This window comes from Stegostoma tigrinum, unplaced genomic scaffold, assembly GCF_030684315.1.
Source record: "Stegostoma tigrinum isolate sSteTig4 unplaced genomic scaffold, sSteTig4.hap1 scaffold_80, whole genome shotgun sequence".
In the NCBI taxonomy this organism is placed as follows: domain Eukaryota; kingdom Metazoa; phylum Chordata; class Chondrichthyes; order Orectolobiformes; family Stegostomatidae; genus Stegostoma; species Stegostoma tigrinum.
In genome coordinates this window covers 1,453,345-1,469,920 of record NW_026728747.1, presented here as the reverse complement: position 1 = coordinate 1,469,920, position 16,576 = coordinate 1,453,345, and the positions used below count along the sequence as shown (strand labels likewise).

At 47.0% G+C, this 16,576-nt stretch overlaps 1 long non-coding RNA gene across 2 annotated transcripts in view; it reads right to left on the bottom strand.

Moving 5' to 3' along the window:
* Nucleotides 1–15,925, bottom strand: part of LOC132209281 (uncharacterized) — a 48,639-nt gene extending 32,714 nt beyond the window's left edge. The window contains exons 1-2 of one of the 2 annotated variants that reach the window (XR_009445377.1): nucleotides 15,735–15,925; nucleotides 14,695–14,847 (exon numbers count right to left, since the gene is read on the bottom strand). This is a non-coding gene — a long non-coding RNA (uncharacterized LOC132209281). Of the gene's footprint in view, nucleotides 1–14,694; nucleotides 15,158–15,734 lie in introns of those variants that run through there. The other variant, XR_009445376.1, reaches the window with a different exon arrangement.
* Nucleotides 15,926–16,576: the final 651 nt, after the last annotated feature.

The following is a 16,576-nucleotide window of genomic DNA, read 5'->3' as shown; positions in this document are numbered from 1 at the left end:
GATAACAAAGTGTGAAGCTGGATGAACACAGCAGGCCAATCAGCATCTCAGGAGCACAAAAGCTGACATGTTGGGCCGAGACCTTTCATCAGAAAAGGGGGAGGGGGAGAGAGTTCTGAAATAAATAGCGAGAGAGGGGGAGGCGGACCGAAGATGGAGAGAAAAGAAGATAGGTGGAGAGGAGAGTATAGGTGGGAAGGTCGGGAGAGGATAGGTCAGTCCAGGGAGGACAGACAGGTCAAGGAGACGGGATGAGGTCAGTTGGTGTGAAATGGAGGTGCAGCGTGAGGTGGGAGGAGAGGATAGGTGAGAGGAAGAACAGGTTAGGGAGGCGGGACAAGCTGGGCTCGTTTTGGGATGCAGTGGCGGGAGGGGAGATTTTGAAGCTTGTGAAGTTCACATCGATACCATTGGGCTGCAGCGTTCCCAAGTGGAATATGAGTTGCTGTTCCTGCACCCTTCGGGTGGCATCATTGTGGCACTGCAGGAGGCCCATGATGGGCATGTCGTCTAAGGAATGGGAGGGGGAGCTAAAACCGTTCGCGACTGTGAGGTGCTGCTGTTTACTGCGAACCGAGCGGAGGTGTTAGCTTGCACTCACTGGAGCACTGCAGCAAGCCTGAGACAGAGATTTTGGACAGGGATCATGATGGGGCGCTCAAGTGACAGGCAATTGGAAACCTGGGGCCATTCTTACGGCCAGAAAAAAGGTGTTCTGCCAAGCGGTTGGTCAGTCTGTGTTTCGTCTCCCCAATGCAGAGGGAGACCATATTGAGAGCAGTGAATACAGTAGACTAGATTGAGTGAAGTGTGGGTAAATCGCTGCTTCCCCTGGAAGCCTTGGATAGTGAAGCGGGAGGAAGTAAATGGGCAGATGTTATGCCTTCTGTGGTGGCATGGAAAGTGCTGTTGGGTTATGGGGAGCTGTTGGGAATGGATAAGGAGTGGATCGAGGTGTCCCGATGGAATGGTCCCTGCGGAAGGCTGACAAGAGAGGGGAGGGGAATATATGCCTGGTGGTGGGATCTTGTTAGAAATCGTGGCTGATGTTCTTCTCGATGTGGATATTGATGGGTTGGTCATTGAGGACCAGGGAACCTCATCAGGGGTGAGGCCAAAGTGTAGGACATGGGTTGGACATGGCTGAGATCTCTGTCAACCACGAACGCAAGGATGCTCAGGTGAGGAAGAATGTAGACATTTCGGAAACCCTCCAGCAAAAGATGATATCATGAGTTCAAGTGGATCTGTCTGGACAGTCCTGTCTGAAGATTTTGTGATGTAAGACTCTGTTGTTTGTCATAAAGGATATGGTTGAGTGATCATATTCAAACAGAAGAGACCAAGAATGTGAGGCTGGAGAATGGGTTGAGAACCATGCCTCTAGGATTCCTCTGCATGTCTATGCTTGGCTTGGGCTACTATGGTTACCTTGTCCCAGTTTTGTATGAGAGGCGTGATTCTCCACCCATAATGCAACCAACAAGCAGATACAATTGGGCCCCCACATACAAACCCATATAGATCAAAACCGGAAGTGACAGTACTCATGGTAACAGACCGGACAGTATAAATTCCAGACAGAGTAGAGTAACATTGTTTTGTTGGAGGCTCTAGTGATGATGTCATTGATCATGGTGACGAAACGTCTGAATGAAAACAAGCCAACTCGGCGAGCAAGTCAACAACCGCAATTTGAACTATCTTGTTCAAGTGTTTCATTTTTGATCTTGAATGTTAAATCTCGCTCCAACACAGGGATGGAAGATGACAGTCAACAGCTGCATTCTAACTAATTCATATCGAATCATTGTTTTGACCAGTCCAGAAACATGTAGGTTAGGCGGATTGGGAATGCTGAATTACCCACATTGCCCACATACGTGTAGGTTAGGTATATTCGCCATTGGAAATGCAGGCTGACAGGGATAGAGTAGGGAATGGGGATGGGTCTGGGTGGGATGCTCTTTGTAGGGTTGCTGTGGACTTGTGGAACTGAATGGCCTGTTTCCACACTGGGGATCCTATAAACCTAGGTTTTACTCAATTCAAGAGAGAGTGAGTTTATCAATTGCTAAACGCAAGAAGTCATAAGGCACCACAAATATGCACAAGTTAGACACAAGAAATTAGCTCAAAAAACATAAAAGTTAAGAGGGATACGGATAGTTCAGAATTTGGATTGTTTGTGAAGAATAGAAAGTGGGATGTTGTGGCCACTAAGTTGGGCGATCCCTGTAATGCTGATATGAATTCAGCAGTTAATTTTGAGATTCTTGTTGAAATTCTTTTGACCTTGTTTCCTTTTTGACATCGCCCTGGTTTGCAGAGCTCAGAGCAAAAGATTGTCTTTTCTTCTAACCTGCAGCGTAGGCCTATGAAATGGCTGTCCTAGAACTGCGACCTCCACAACTCCGTAGACCACATGAGCGTATTCGCCCAGGAATACACACACACTGACATTAAAGAACTATTGGGATAACAATACTCAGCATGGGACTGGAAAAGACAGCATGTAGAAACAGAAAACAGCTGTAAATAATGTCAAGAGGTCAAATAAAGTTATAAAGCAAAATTAATGGCTCTTTGCTTGCGTGCTCATTGTATTCAGAACAAAATCAACAAATTAAGAGCACACATACAGGTTGACGGGCATGATTTGAGAGCTATTACAAAGACATGGTTCTAAGGAGATCAACACTGGAGGTAAATGTGCAGGGCTACGTGACATTCAAAAAAGACAGGCAGGAGGGAAACTGACTGTAAGCGATGAAATTACTGTGAGAATAAGAAACAATCTTCAATCAGAAGATGTAGAATCCAATTTTATTTATTTGTTAATGGGAGGAGGACATCACTAGCTACGCAGTGTTTATTGTCCATCCCTCGTTGCCCAGGGGACAGTTCAGAGTCAATCATATGGCTGTGGGTCTGCAGTCACAAGTAGGCCAGACCACGTAAGGATGGCAGTTTGCTTTCCTAAAGGGCATCAGTGAAGCAGTTGGGTTTTTCTGACATTTGGCAATGATTTCATGGTCATCATTAAATTCTTCATTCATGATTTTCTTTTATGTTCAATTCAAATTCCACCATCTGCTGTGCTGTGATTTGAACACAGGTCCCCAGAATGTTATCTCAGTCTCTGAATTAACAGTCCAGCAATACCACCACTGGGCTATTTCCTCCCCAATCTTGGAACAAGAAAACCTGTAGCTGACTCCCACATGGGGAAAAACACTGAACCAGGAGCTTCTTCAAACGGGGTGATCGCCTCTCCTTACATTTTAAAATAGCTATGAACAATCAGGAACTTGTGGGAAGCTACTAAATTGGGGGAAGGAGTATTAGGTAGGAGCTGAGCAGTATTCATTGGGAGGAGCTTTTATTGAACAAGTCGACATTTGATACGCGGGAGTTATTTAAAGACCTACTGATCAGCATTCAGAACTGGCCTATTCCAGGGAAGGAGGAATGACAAGGATGGCAATCTAAGGACATACGGACATAAGAAATAAAGCAGGAGTAGGTCATCTGTCTCTTTCAGCTCACTCTGCCATTCAATAAGGTCATGGCTGATCTTTGTGCGGACTCAGCTCCACTTAGCCGCCATTCACCATAACCCTCAATTCCTTTCCTGTTCAAAGATCTACCTGTCTTGGCCTTTAAAACATTCAATCAGGGAACCTCAACTGTTTCACTGAGCAGAGAATTCCACAGATTCACAACCCTTTGGATGAAGCAGCTCATCCTCAACTCAGTCTTAAATCTGTTCACCCTTATTTTGAGGCTGTGCCCCCCAGTTGTAATTTCACCCATCAGTGGAAACAACTTCCGTGTTTCTTTCCTATCTATTTCTTTCATCATTTTAAAAGTTGCTATTAGAACACCCCTCATTCTTCGAAGTTTCAGTGAGTGCAATCCTAGTCTCCTCAATCTCTCCCCATACAGCAACATTTTCAATTCTGGAATCATTCTTGTGAAGCTCCTTTGCACCCCCTCCAGTGCCAGCACATCCTTTTTAAAGTGAGGAGACTAAAACTGTACAAACTACTCTACATCAAGCTTTACCAGCACCCTATACAACTGGAGCATCCCCTCCCGATTTTTAAACTGCATCACTCGAACTATAAGGGACACTATTCCATTTGTTGCCTCAATTACCAGCTGCATCTGCAAACGTTCTGTGATTCATACACAAGGTTGCCCAGCTCCCTCTGCATAGCAGCATGCTACAATTTTTCACCATTTAAGTAATACTCCATTTTGCCCTAATTGCTACCAAAATGGACAGCCTCACATTTACCATCATTGCACTCCATCTGCAAGACCCTTGTCCATTCATTTAAACTTTGTGTCCATCTGCAGATTTTCATTATCCTCTTTACTCTACCACTCATTTTAGTGTTAAATGTGATCTGTGAACTGTAATAGTACATGGAACAACACAGCGCAGAACAGGCCCTTTGGCCATCCATGTTGCGCTGACCTGTGAACTAATCTAAGCCCATTCCCCTACACTATCCCATCAGCATCCATATGCTTATCCAAGGGCTGTTTAAATGCCCTTCATGTGGCTGAGTTAACTACATTGGCAGGCAGAGCATTCCACCCCCGTACCACTCTCTGAGGAAAGAACTTGCCTCTGACATCTGTCTTAAATCCATCACCCCTCAATGTGTAGCTGTGCCCCCTTGTACCAGCTGAAGTCATCATCCTCGGAAAAAGACTCTCACTGTGCACCCTATCTAATCCACTGACCATCTTGTATGTCTCTACTAAATCCCCTCTCAGCCTCCTTCTCTCCAATGAGAACACACCCAAGTTCCTCAGCCTTTCTTCATAAGACCTTCGCTCCAGACCAGGCAACATCCTGGTAAATCTCCTCTGCACCTGTTGCAACGATTCCACATCCTTCCTGTAATGGAGCGACCATGCAATATTCAAAGCGAGGCCGCACTAGCGTTTTGTAGAGTTGCAGAATGACATCACGTCTCCGCAACTCAATCCCTCTACCAATGCAACCTAAAACACCATCAGACTTCTGAACAGCACTATCAACCTGGGGGGCAGTTTTCAGGAACCTATGTACATGGACACCAAGATCCCTCTGTTCATCTCCACTACCAAGAATCTTTCTGTTGACCCGGTGTCCTGCCTTCCTATTATTCCTCCCAAAGTGAATCACCTCACATTTATCCGTATTAATCTCCATTTGCCACCTTTCGGCCCAATTTTGCAGTTTATCCAAGTCTCCCTGCAACCTGCAACATTCCTCCACAATGTCCACCACTCCATTGTCTTTAGTGTCATCTGCAAACTTACTAACCCATCCACCAATGCCTGCATCCAAGTCATTTATAAAAATGACAACAGCAGTAGTCTCAAAACAGATCCTTGAGACACACCACGAGTAATCAGACTCCAGGCTGAATATTTTCCATCAACCACCACTCATTGCCTTCTTAGTGAAAGCTAGTTTCTAATCCAAATGGCTAAATCTCCCTCAATCCCGTGCCTCTGTATTTTCTCCAATAGCCTACCATGGGGAAACTTATCAAAGGCTTTACTGAAGTCCATGTACACCACGCCAACTGCCCGACTCTCATCCACATGATTGAGTTTTTTGAGAAGGTGACCAATGAAGTTTGTGAGACACGACCTGCCCTTGACAAATCCATGTTGACTATCTCCAATCACATTGTTGCTTTCTAGATGATTATAAATCCTATCTCTTATAATCCTTTCCAAAATTTTTCCTACAACAGACGCAAGGCTCACAGGTCTTTAATTGCCTGGGTCATTCTTACTGCCCCTCTTGAACAAGGGCACAACATTTGCACTTCTCCAGTCCTCTGGTACTAAACCTGTAGACAATGAGGACTCCAAGATCAAGGCCAAAGGCTCCACCACCTCCTCCCTAGCTTCCCAGACAATCCTCGGAAAAATCCCATCAGGCCCAGGGGTTTTATCTACCTTCACACGTTGTCGAATTGATAACACTTCCTCCTTACTAACCGTAACCTTTGCAATTCTAGTAGCCTCTAACTCAGTCACCTCCTCTGCAATATTCTCCTGTCGCTCAGTGAAAACAGATGAGAAATATTCATTTAGCACCTCTCCAATCTCCACAGCGTCCACACACAACTTCCCACTTCTGTCTTTGACTGGCCCTTTGCCTAGCCCAGTCATCCTCTTATTCCTCACATACCTATAGAGAGCTTTAGGGCTCTCCTTTATTTACCTGCCAATGTCTGCTCATGTACCCTCCTTGCTCTTCTTAACTCTCTCTTTAAATCCTCCCTAGCTAATCTGTAGCTCTCCATCACCTCATCTGAACCAACTGGTCTCATCGTCACATCAGCCTCCCTCTTCTGCTGAACAAGAGATACAATTTTTTTAGTAAACCACGGTTCCCTTAGCTGATCGCTTCCTCCCTGCCTGACAGGGACGTACCTCTCAAGGACACGCAATATCTGTTCCTTAAACCAGCTCCACAATTCAATTGTCCCCATCCCCTGCATTTTGCTAACCCATTCTATGCCTCCTAAGTCTTGCCTAATTGCACTACAAGGGAGGAATGGAGAAGCAGACAGTGAAGGGGACTATCAGAGATTACAACAGAACAGAGATAGACTGGAGAGTTGGGCAGATAAATGGCAGATGGAGTTCAATCCAGGCAAATGCGAGGTGATGCATTTTGGAAGATCAAATTCAAGGGCAAACGAAACAGTAAATGGAAAAGTTTTGGGGGAAATTGATGAACAGAGAGATCTGGGTGTTCAGGTCCATTGTTCCCTGAAAGTGACAATGCAGGTCAATAGGGTGGTCAAGGCGGCATATGGCATGCTTTCCTTCATTGGACAGGGTATTGAGTACAAGAGTTGGCAGGTCATGTTGCAGTTGTATAGGACTGTGGTTCGGCCACATTTAGAGTACTGTGTCCATTACCAAAAGGACGTGGACGAGAGGAGGAAAATTTAGGGGAGATATGCATGGCAAGTTCTTTACACAGAGGTTGGTGGGCACCTGCCAGCAGAGGTGGGCGACGCAGACACACTAGCATCTTTTAAGATATATTTGGACAGGTACATGGACGGGCAGGGAGCAAATGGACACAGACCGTGAGAAAATAGGTGACTGGTCAGACAGAGGATCTTGGTCGGCGCAGGCTTGGAGGGCTGAAGAGCCTGTTCCTGTGCTGTAATTTTCTTTGTTGTTTTGACTGACTGGAGTGAGGGAGGGAGGGTGCGACGGCTGGAGCGAGGGACAAATGGATGGCTGGAGGGACCGAGCGAGGGAGGAATGGATGGCTGGAGGGAGGGAGCGAGGACTGACAGGAGGAAGGAATGGATGAATGGAGGGAGGGAGCAGGAGGACGGGGCAGGGGGGTAGGAGGAGGGGGTTGGGGGGGAAGGAGGAGGGGCGGGTAGGGAAGGGAGGAGGGGGCAGGGAGAGAGGAGGGGAGGAGAGAGGGTGGGTTCGGTGCCAGGCAGCTGTTCAGGCAGGTACCAGAGATAGTGGGAACTGCAGATGCTGGAGAATCCAAGATCTTGGCCTGCTGTGTTCATCCAGCCACACATTTTAGTGTTCAGGCAGGTAGCTGTGCCCAGGAGCCGGGCGAAGAGGCCTTCTCCCAGCTCGGATCCCCGCTCCCGGCCAAGGCGGCGCAGGGCCGAGCCACTGAGCAGCGAGCTTTCCAGCAGCCTGGATGCCTGCTCCTCGCCCAGTGGTCATGCCGGAGGCTGTAGGGGTCCGGGATCGTGGTACGCTGATCCCGATGCAGAACAGCTGGGTCCTCAGTCCCCTCCCGGGAAAAGGGTTCCAGACAGCGGACTCGTCACCGAGGCAGAGGGGGGGGGAAAGGCGTGAGTAGGAACAGGAGAGGAAGGGGATTGACTGAGAGGGAGAAAGAGACAGACTGTGTGTGTGAGAGAGAGAATTAGAAATGCAGTCTGATTGCGGATGGGTTGGGTTTAAACAGATTTTTAAACTTTTAAAAAAAAACTCAATGCTCCCTGCTGAGCGGGTGGAGATGCACGGATAGATAAACACACGGCGAGAGGAAGAGAGACACAGAGAAAGACAGAGCGCCGGGGGCGGGGGCAGGGGAGAGGGAGAAGTTCACAGGGAGAGACGGAGAGAGAACGGCAGAGCACACACAGAGGGAGGCAGAGACAAGACGAGAGACAGAGAGGAGCGCGCGCGCGCACGCGCACACACACACACGCACACACACACACAAGAGACAGAGTGAAAGAGAAAGAAAGAGAGACAGAAGTGCACAGCGAGGTGGCAGAGACAAGACAACAGAGAGAGAGAGAGACGTAGACACAGAGTGAGGCACACACAGAGATGGAGAGACAGAGATTGTGGGTGTGGCGAGGGGTGGGTTTTTGAGAAAATGGGAGGGGGGAGCGAGGGCGAGAGAGAGAGAGACACAAAGAGACAAAGACAGAGTCGTAGAGTTGTGCAGCAGGGAAACAGACCCTTCAGTCCAACTCCTCCATGCCAACCAGATATCGTAAATGACTAGTTCCATTTGCCAGCATGTTGCCCATATCCCTCCAGACCCTTCCTATTCATGTGTCCATGCAGGTGACTTTTAAATACTGTGATTAGAATAGCCTCTGGCACTCCTCTGGCAGTTCATTCCATACACAAACTATACTAGGGAGAACACATTGGCTCCAAATCCATCCACCATCCTCGGAGAAAAAGAACAGGAAATAACATGACCAACACAAGGAAACCTAAACACTTGAATAGAAAGCGGGACCGAACACCAGCGCTTCACTGGAGGCTCACTGATGATTTTGCCTGGAATGGTGACGAATCATCTGAAAACTAACCTTCCAGCTCAGTGAGCAATCTTACATCCAAAACCTCAACCCTGAGCTAAAAATCTTCTCAAAACTCGATAATACTTGGCCACTTGATTGACAGATGCATCCTATTTTCTTTTAAAAATAAACTTTTTTTGTTTGATGTATGACTGACCAGTGTTTATTGTCCTTCCTTAACTGAGGCTTGGGAACTCTGCAGCCCAATGGTATCAATGTGGACTTCACAAGCTTCAAAATCTCCCCTCCCACCACTGCATCCCAAAACCAGCCCAGCTCGTCCCCACGTTCCTAATCTGCTCTTCCTCTCCCCGATCCCCTCCTCCCAGCTCAAGCCAAACCCCCATTCCTGACCTACTAACCGCTTCCCGCCCCCTTGACCTGTCTGTCCTCCCCAGACTGACCTCTCCCCACCTACACTCACCTCGATTGGCTTCATGTCCGACCCTTTAACTTAAGACCATAAGATATGAGTGTAAGTAGGGCCATTCGACCCATCAAGTCCACTCCGCCATTTAAATCATGGCTCATGGGCATTTCAACTCCACTTCACTGCACGCTCCCCGTCGCCCTTGATTCCTGTGAGATCAAGAATTTGTTGATCTCTGCCTTGAAGGCATCCAACGTCCCGGCCCCCACTGCACTCCGTGGCAATGAATTTCACAAGCCCGCCACTCTCTGTCTTCAGAAAAGTCGTCTCATTTCCGTTTTAAATTTACCCCCTCTAATTTTAAGGCTGTGCCCACGGGTCCTAGTCTCCTGGCCTAACAGAAACAACTTCCTAGCGTCCACCCCTTCTAAGCCACACATTATCTCGTAAGTTTCTATTAGATCTCCCCTCAACCTTCTCAGCTCTAATGAGTACAATCCCAGGATCCTTAGCCGTTCATCGTATGTCAAACCTACCATTCCAGGGATCATCCGTGTGAATCTCCGCTGGACACGCTCCAGGGCCAGTATGTCCTTTCTGAGGTGTGGGGCCCAACATTGGACACGGTATTCTCAAAGGGGCCTAACTAGACCTTTATAAAGCCTCAGAAGCACATCACTGCTTCGAAATTCCAACCCTCTTGAGATAAACAACAACATTACATTCGCTTTCTTAATCATGGACTCTACCTGCAAGTTAACTTTTAGAGAATCCTGGACCAAGAATTCCAGATCCCTTTGTACTTCTGTTTTACGAATTTTCTCACCATTTAGAAAATATTCCATGCCTGTATTCTTTTTACCAAAGTGAAAAACCTCACATTTACTCACATTGAATTTCATCAGCCATTTCCTGGAGCACTCTCCTAAACTGTCTAAATCTTACTGCCGCCTCTCCACCTCCTCAGTACTACCTGCCTGTCTACCTATCTTCGTATCATCGGAAAACTTCGCCAGAATGCCCCCAGTCCCTTCATCCAGATCATTAACATATAAGGTGAACAGCAGCGGCCCCACCACTGAACCCTGCGGGACACCAATCGTCACTGGTTGCCATTCTGAAAAAGAGCCCTTAATCCCAACTCTCTGCCTTCTGTCAGACAGCCAATCCTCAATCCAGGCCAGTATCTCACCTCGAACACCATGGGCCCTCACGTTGCTCAGCAGCCTCCTGTGAGACACCTTATCAAAGGCCTGTTGGAAGTCTTGATAGATAACATCTGCTGGGTTTCCCTGGTCTAACATACCTGTTACCTCTTCAAAGAATCCTAACAGGTTTTTCAGGCACGACCTCCCCTGACTAAATCCATGCTGACTTGTTCTAATTTGACCCTGCACTTCCAGGAATTTCGAAATCTCATCCTTGACAATGATTCAAGAATTTTAATCAACTACCGAGGTCAAGCTAATCGGCCTGTAATTTTCCATCTTTTGCCTTGATCCTTTCTTAAACAAGGGAGTTACAACAGCAATTTTCCGAACATAGAACATAGAACATAGAACAGTACAGCACAGAACAGGCCCTTCAGCCCACAATGTTGTGCCGACCATTGATCCTCATGTATGCACCCTCAAATTTCTGTGACCATATACATGTCCAGCAGTCTCTTAAATGACCCCAATGACCTTGCTTCCACAACTGCTGCTGGCAACGCATTCCATGCTCTCACAACTCTCTGCGGAAAGAACCTGCCTCTGACATCCCCTCTATACTTTCCACCAACCAGCTTAAAACTATGACCCCTCGTGCTAGCCATTTCTGCCCTGGGAAATAGCCTCTGGCTATCAACTCTATCTATGCCTCTCATTATCTTGTATACCTCAATTAGATCTCCTCTCCTCCTCCTTTTCTCCAATGAAAAGAGACCGAGCTCAGTCAACCTCTCTTCATAAGATAAGCCCTCCAGTCCAGGCAGCATCCTGGTAAACCTCCTCTGAACCCTCTCCAAAGCATCCACATCTTTCCTATAATAGGGCGCCCAGAACTGGACGCACTATTCCAAGTGCGGTCTAACCAAAGTTTTATAGAGCTGCAACAAGATCTCACGACTCTTAAACTCAATCCCCCTGTTAATGAAAGCCAAAACACCATATGCTTTCTTAACAACCCTGTCCACTTGGGTGGCCATTTTAAGGGATCTATGTATCTGCACACCAAGATCCCTCTGTTCCTCCACGCTGCCAAGAATCCTGTCCTTAATCCTGTACTCAGCTTTCGAATTCAACCTTCCAAAATGCATCACCTCGCATTTATCCAGGTTGAACTCCATCTGCCACCTCTCAGCCCATCTCTGCATCCTGTCAATGTCCCGCTGCAGCCTACAACAGCCCTCTACACTGTCAACGACACCTCCGACCTTTGTGTCGTCTGCAAACTTGCTGACCCATCCTTCAATTCCCTCGTCCAAGTCATTAATAAAAATTACAAACAGTGGAGGCCCAAGGACAGAGCCCTGTGGAACTCCACTCACCACTGACTTCCAGGCAGAATATTTTCCTTCTACTACCACTCGCTGTCTTCTGTTGGCCAGCCAATTCTGTATCCAAGCAGCTAAGTTCCCCTGTATCCCATTCCTCCTGACCTTCTGAATGAGCCTATCATGGGGAACCTTATCAAATGCCTTACTGAAGTCCATATACACCACATCCACAGCTCGACCCTCATCAACTTTTCTAGTCACATCCTCAAAAAACTCGATAAGGTTTGTAAGGCATGACCTACCCCTCACAAAGCCGTGTTGACTGTATTTGATCAAGCCATGCTCTTCCAGATGGTCATAAATCTTATCCCTCAGAATCCTTTCTAACACCTTGCAGATGACAGACGTGAGACTTACCGGTCTATAATTGCCGGGGATTTCCCTATTTCCTTTCTTGAAGAGAGGAATTACATTTGCCTCTCTCCAGTCCTCAGGTACGACTCCAGTGGAGAGCGAGGATGCAAAGATCTTCGCAAGTGGCGAAGCAATTGCATTTCTCGCTTCCCAAAGCAGCCGAGGACAAATCTGATCCGGGCCTGGCGACTTGTCAATCTTAATGTTTGACAAAATTTTCAGCACATCAGCTTCGTCTATCTCTATCCATTCCAGCATGCACACCTGCTCTTCAAAGGTTTCATTCACTACAAAGTTCGTTTCTTTCGTAAAGACAGAAGCAAAAAACTCATTTAGGGCTTCCCCTACCTCCTCAGGCTCCACACACAAGTTCCCTATGCTATCCCTGATCGGCCCTACTCTTTCTTTGACCATTCTCTTATTCCTCACGTAAGTGTAAAATGCCTTTGTGTTTTCCCGGATTCCTTCTGCCAAGCCTTTCTCGTGCCCCCTCCTGGCTCTCCTCAGACCATTTTTGAGCTCCTTCCTTGCCTGCATGTAATCCTCTCTAGCTGAACTTGACCCTAGCTTCCTCCACCTTATGTAAGCTACCTTCTTCCTTTTCACTAGAAGCTCCACCGCTCTCGTCATCCAAGGTTCCTTTATCTTACCCCGTCTTGCCTGTCTCAGAGGGACATATTTACTCATCACTCCCAACAACTGTTCCTTAAACCGTCTCCACATGTCTATAGTTCCCTTACCATGGAACAACTGCTCCCAGTCCATGCTTCCTAACTCATGTCTAATCGCATCATAGTTTCCTCTTCCCCAATTAAATATCCTCCCATTTTGCCTAATCCTCTCCTTCTCCATAGCTATCTAGAACGTGAGGCAGTTATGGTCACTATCACCAAAATGCTCTCCCACCACAAGATCTGATACCTGCCCCGGCTCGTTTCCGAGCACCAAGTCTAGAATGGCCTCTCCCCTCGTCGGCCTGTCAACGTACTGCGTTAGGAAACCCTCCTGAACACACCTTACAAAAACAGCTCCATTCAAATCTTCTGCTCGAAGGAGGTTCCAATCAATATTAGGAAAGTTAAAGTCACCCATTACAACAACCCTACTGCGTGCACACTTTTCCAAAATCTGTCAACCTATGCTTTCTTCAATCTCCCTGCTGCTATTGGGGGGCCTGTAGTAAACCCCTAACGAGGTGACTACTCCCTTGCTGTTCCTAATTTCCACCCATACTGACTCAGTAGGCAGATCTTCCTCGACAAAGGAAGCTTCTGTAGCTGTGATACCCTCTCTGATTAGTAGTGCTACACCCCCTCCTCTTTTTCCCCCCTCCCTATTCTTTTTAAATGTTCTAAACCCTGGAAGATCCAGCAACCATTCCTGCCCATGAGAAACCCATGTCTCTGTTATGGCCACAACATCATAGCACCAGGTACTGATCCATGTTCTAAGTTCATCACTTTTATTCCTGATACTCCTTGCATTAAAGCAAACACACTTAAACCGATTCCTTGGTTCCTTCCCAGGAAAATCCTTCCCACTAGCTGGTCTACCTCTTGCTACTGCCTCACCTGCATCAATGCTCACCTCTGGTATACAGCTCAGGTTCCCACCCCCCTGCCATACTAGTTTAAACCCTCTCGAACTACTCGAGCAAACCTTCCACCCAGGACATTGGTCCCCTTCCAGTTCAGATGCAACCCGTCCTTCTTGTACAGGTCCCACCTTCCCCAGAAGGCATCCCAATTATCAACATATCTGAAGCCCTCCCTCCTACACCAGCTGCGAAGCCACGTGTTCAGCTGCGCCCGCTCCCTGTTCCTCACCTCGCTATCTCGTGGCACCGGTAGTAAACCAGAGAACACTACTCTGTTCGTCCTGCTCTGCAGCTTCCATCCTAACTCCCTGAAATCACTTTTTATATCCTCAAACCTATTTCTGGCTATATCATTTGTGCCAATATGTAACACGATTTCTGGCTGTTCGCCCTCCCCTTTTAGAACTTTATACACCCGATCGGAGACGTCCCGGACCCTGGCACCAGGGAGGCAACATACCTTCCGGGAATCCCGATCTTGCCCACAAAATCTCCTGTCGATTCCCCTAACTATCGAGTCCCCTACCACGAGTACTTTTCTATTCTGCCCCCTTCCCTTCTTTGTCACAGTGTCAGGCTCAGTGCCAGAGAACTGACTACTATGGCTTTCCTCTGGTAGGTCATCCCCCCCAGCAGTATCCAAAATGGTATACTTATTGCTGAGGGGAATGCCCACAGGGGATCTCTGCACTGTCTGTCTGTCCCCTTTCCTCCCCCTAACTGTAACCCATCTATCCTCGTCCTGAGCCTTAGGAGTGACCAACTCCCGGTAACTCCTCTCAATTACCCCCTCTGCCTCCCGAATGATCCGTAGTTCATCCAGCTCCAGCTCCATTTCCCTAACACGCCTTGCTGATATATATGGTCACTGCTTTCCTTCCCGGCTGCCCCTCTGGTCCTCGTCACTTCCTCTGCTGCTCCCGCTCCTTCTCTGAAAGAGGAAAAACACCGCTGCCCGCTACCGGTAAGTAATTTTAAAAATAAACTGCTTTACCTTAGCTGCAGTCTTCCGGGTCCATCTTGCCTCTGCTGCTGCTCGCACTCATAATGGCCGTTGGCGTCGAAGGGTGAGTATTTATACTCACTGCTTTCCTTCCCGGCTGCCCCTCTGGTCCTCGTCACTTCCTCTGCTGCTCCCGCTCCTTCTCTGAAAGAGGAAAAACACCGCTGCCCGCTACCGGTAAGTAATTTTAAAAATAAACTGCTTTACCTTAGCTGCAGTCTTCCGGGTCCGTCTTGCCTCCGCTGCTGCTCGCACTCAAAAAAAAACTACACTGACTTTTGAAAGATCATAGCCAAAGCCTCTGCTATTTCCTCAGCCACCTTGTTCAGAACTCTAGGATATAGCCCATTGGGGCCAGGAGATTTATCAATTTTTAGACCTTTTAGCTCTTTTAGCACTTGCTCTTTTGTAATTCCTACCATCCTCAGCTCTGCCCCCTGGCTCTCCCTAATTGTTGGCAAATTACTCATGTCTTCCACTGTGAAGACTGACGCAAAGTACTTATTAAGTTCTTCAGCTACTTCCTTATCTCCCACCACTTGCCTTCCAGCATCAATTTGGAGTGGCCCAGTGTCTACTTTTGCCTCACGTTTGTTTCTTATGTATTGAAAGAAGCCGTTACTATGATTTCTGATATGACTAGCTAGCCTACCTTGATATTTGATCCTCTCCTTCCTTATTGCTTGTCTGTCTCCTCTGCACCTATCTTCCCCTCTATCCATCTTCAATCTGCCTTCCCCTCTCCCTATTTCTTTCAGAGCCCTCTCCTCCTCCCTCTTTTCTGATGAAGGGTCGAGGCCCGAAACGTCAGCTTTTGTGCTCCTGAGATACTGCTTGGCCTGCTGTGTTCATCCAGCTCCACACTTTGTAATCTTGGATTCTCCAGCATCTGCAGTTCCCATTATCTCTGATGCCAATTGTTTTTATTTTGTGGACAGCTGCTATCAATAGCAAACCAAACAAAAGCTTCATTTGTCATTGTCAAAATTGGTAATAGCCCACGAGCTGCAGAGTGAACAAAAAAAAGTTACCCATTTGCTTGTGACTCTCAGATGGATTTCTTTCCGATTTATTTATTCTTTAATGAGACATAGCTGTTGCTGATTGTCCAGCACAAATTGACTTCTTGAACAGCTTCATGTTGCTGTACACAGACCCACAATGCTGTTCCAAAAGAGATTACTAATATTGACTCAGGAACAATCATTCATTTCCAAATAAGTTTGAGGGTAGCTTGGAGGTGATTTTTACTGGGATTAGTGCTACCATGTCTGATGTCCTTGACCTTGAAGATGAGTTTTCTAAGTCTGGAAAGGCGGGTGTAAGAATAGTTGGAAAAAAATGTGGCAGTGCATCTTGTATATGGACACATTATTGTGTCTTGGAGTTGGTTGTGGAGAGAATGGATACGGTGCCAATCAAGGGGCTGCTTTGGTCTAGACTCAAGATCGTTTCCAGTGTTGTTGGATCTGCACCATCATTGGCACACTTCTGACTTGAGAATTGGAGGGCGGCTGCAGGCTTCGGAGTCAGGAGTTTCTACATCAAATCGCAGAGTCGTTTTGCTTTGTTCCTTTGTCTGTTAGTCTGTGGTCCCAAGTGATATCTAAAACCAAGCTCTTGTGAGCTTGTTATTCTAAACTTAAAATTTATGTTGAATATCAGATGGAATTTGTTTTATTGACTCCATTCTGCAATCATGTCGATCTGAAAATGTTAACTGCATTAATTAATACTAAGCAGAAACAGACTTTGTAGTAAATGGTTTGACGATTTTCTGTGTCTGGAACATCCCTCTTCCTTCTCGAACGAAGATCGTACCAACCTATGGTGCCAAACTGCGGGTCAAACGGACGGGGCTCATAATCTTTAA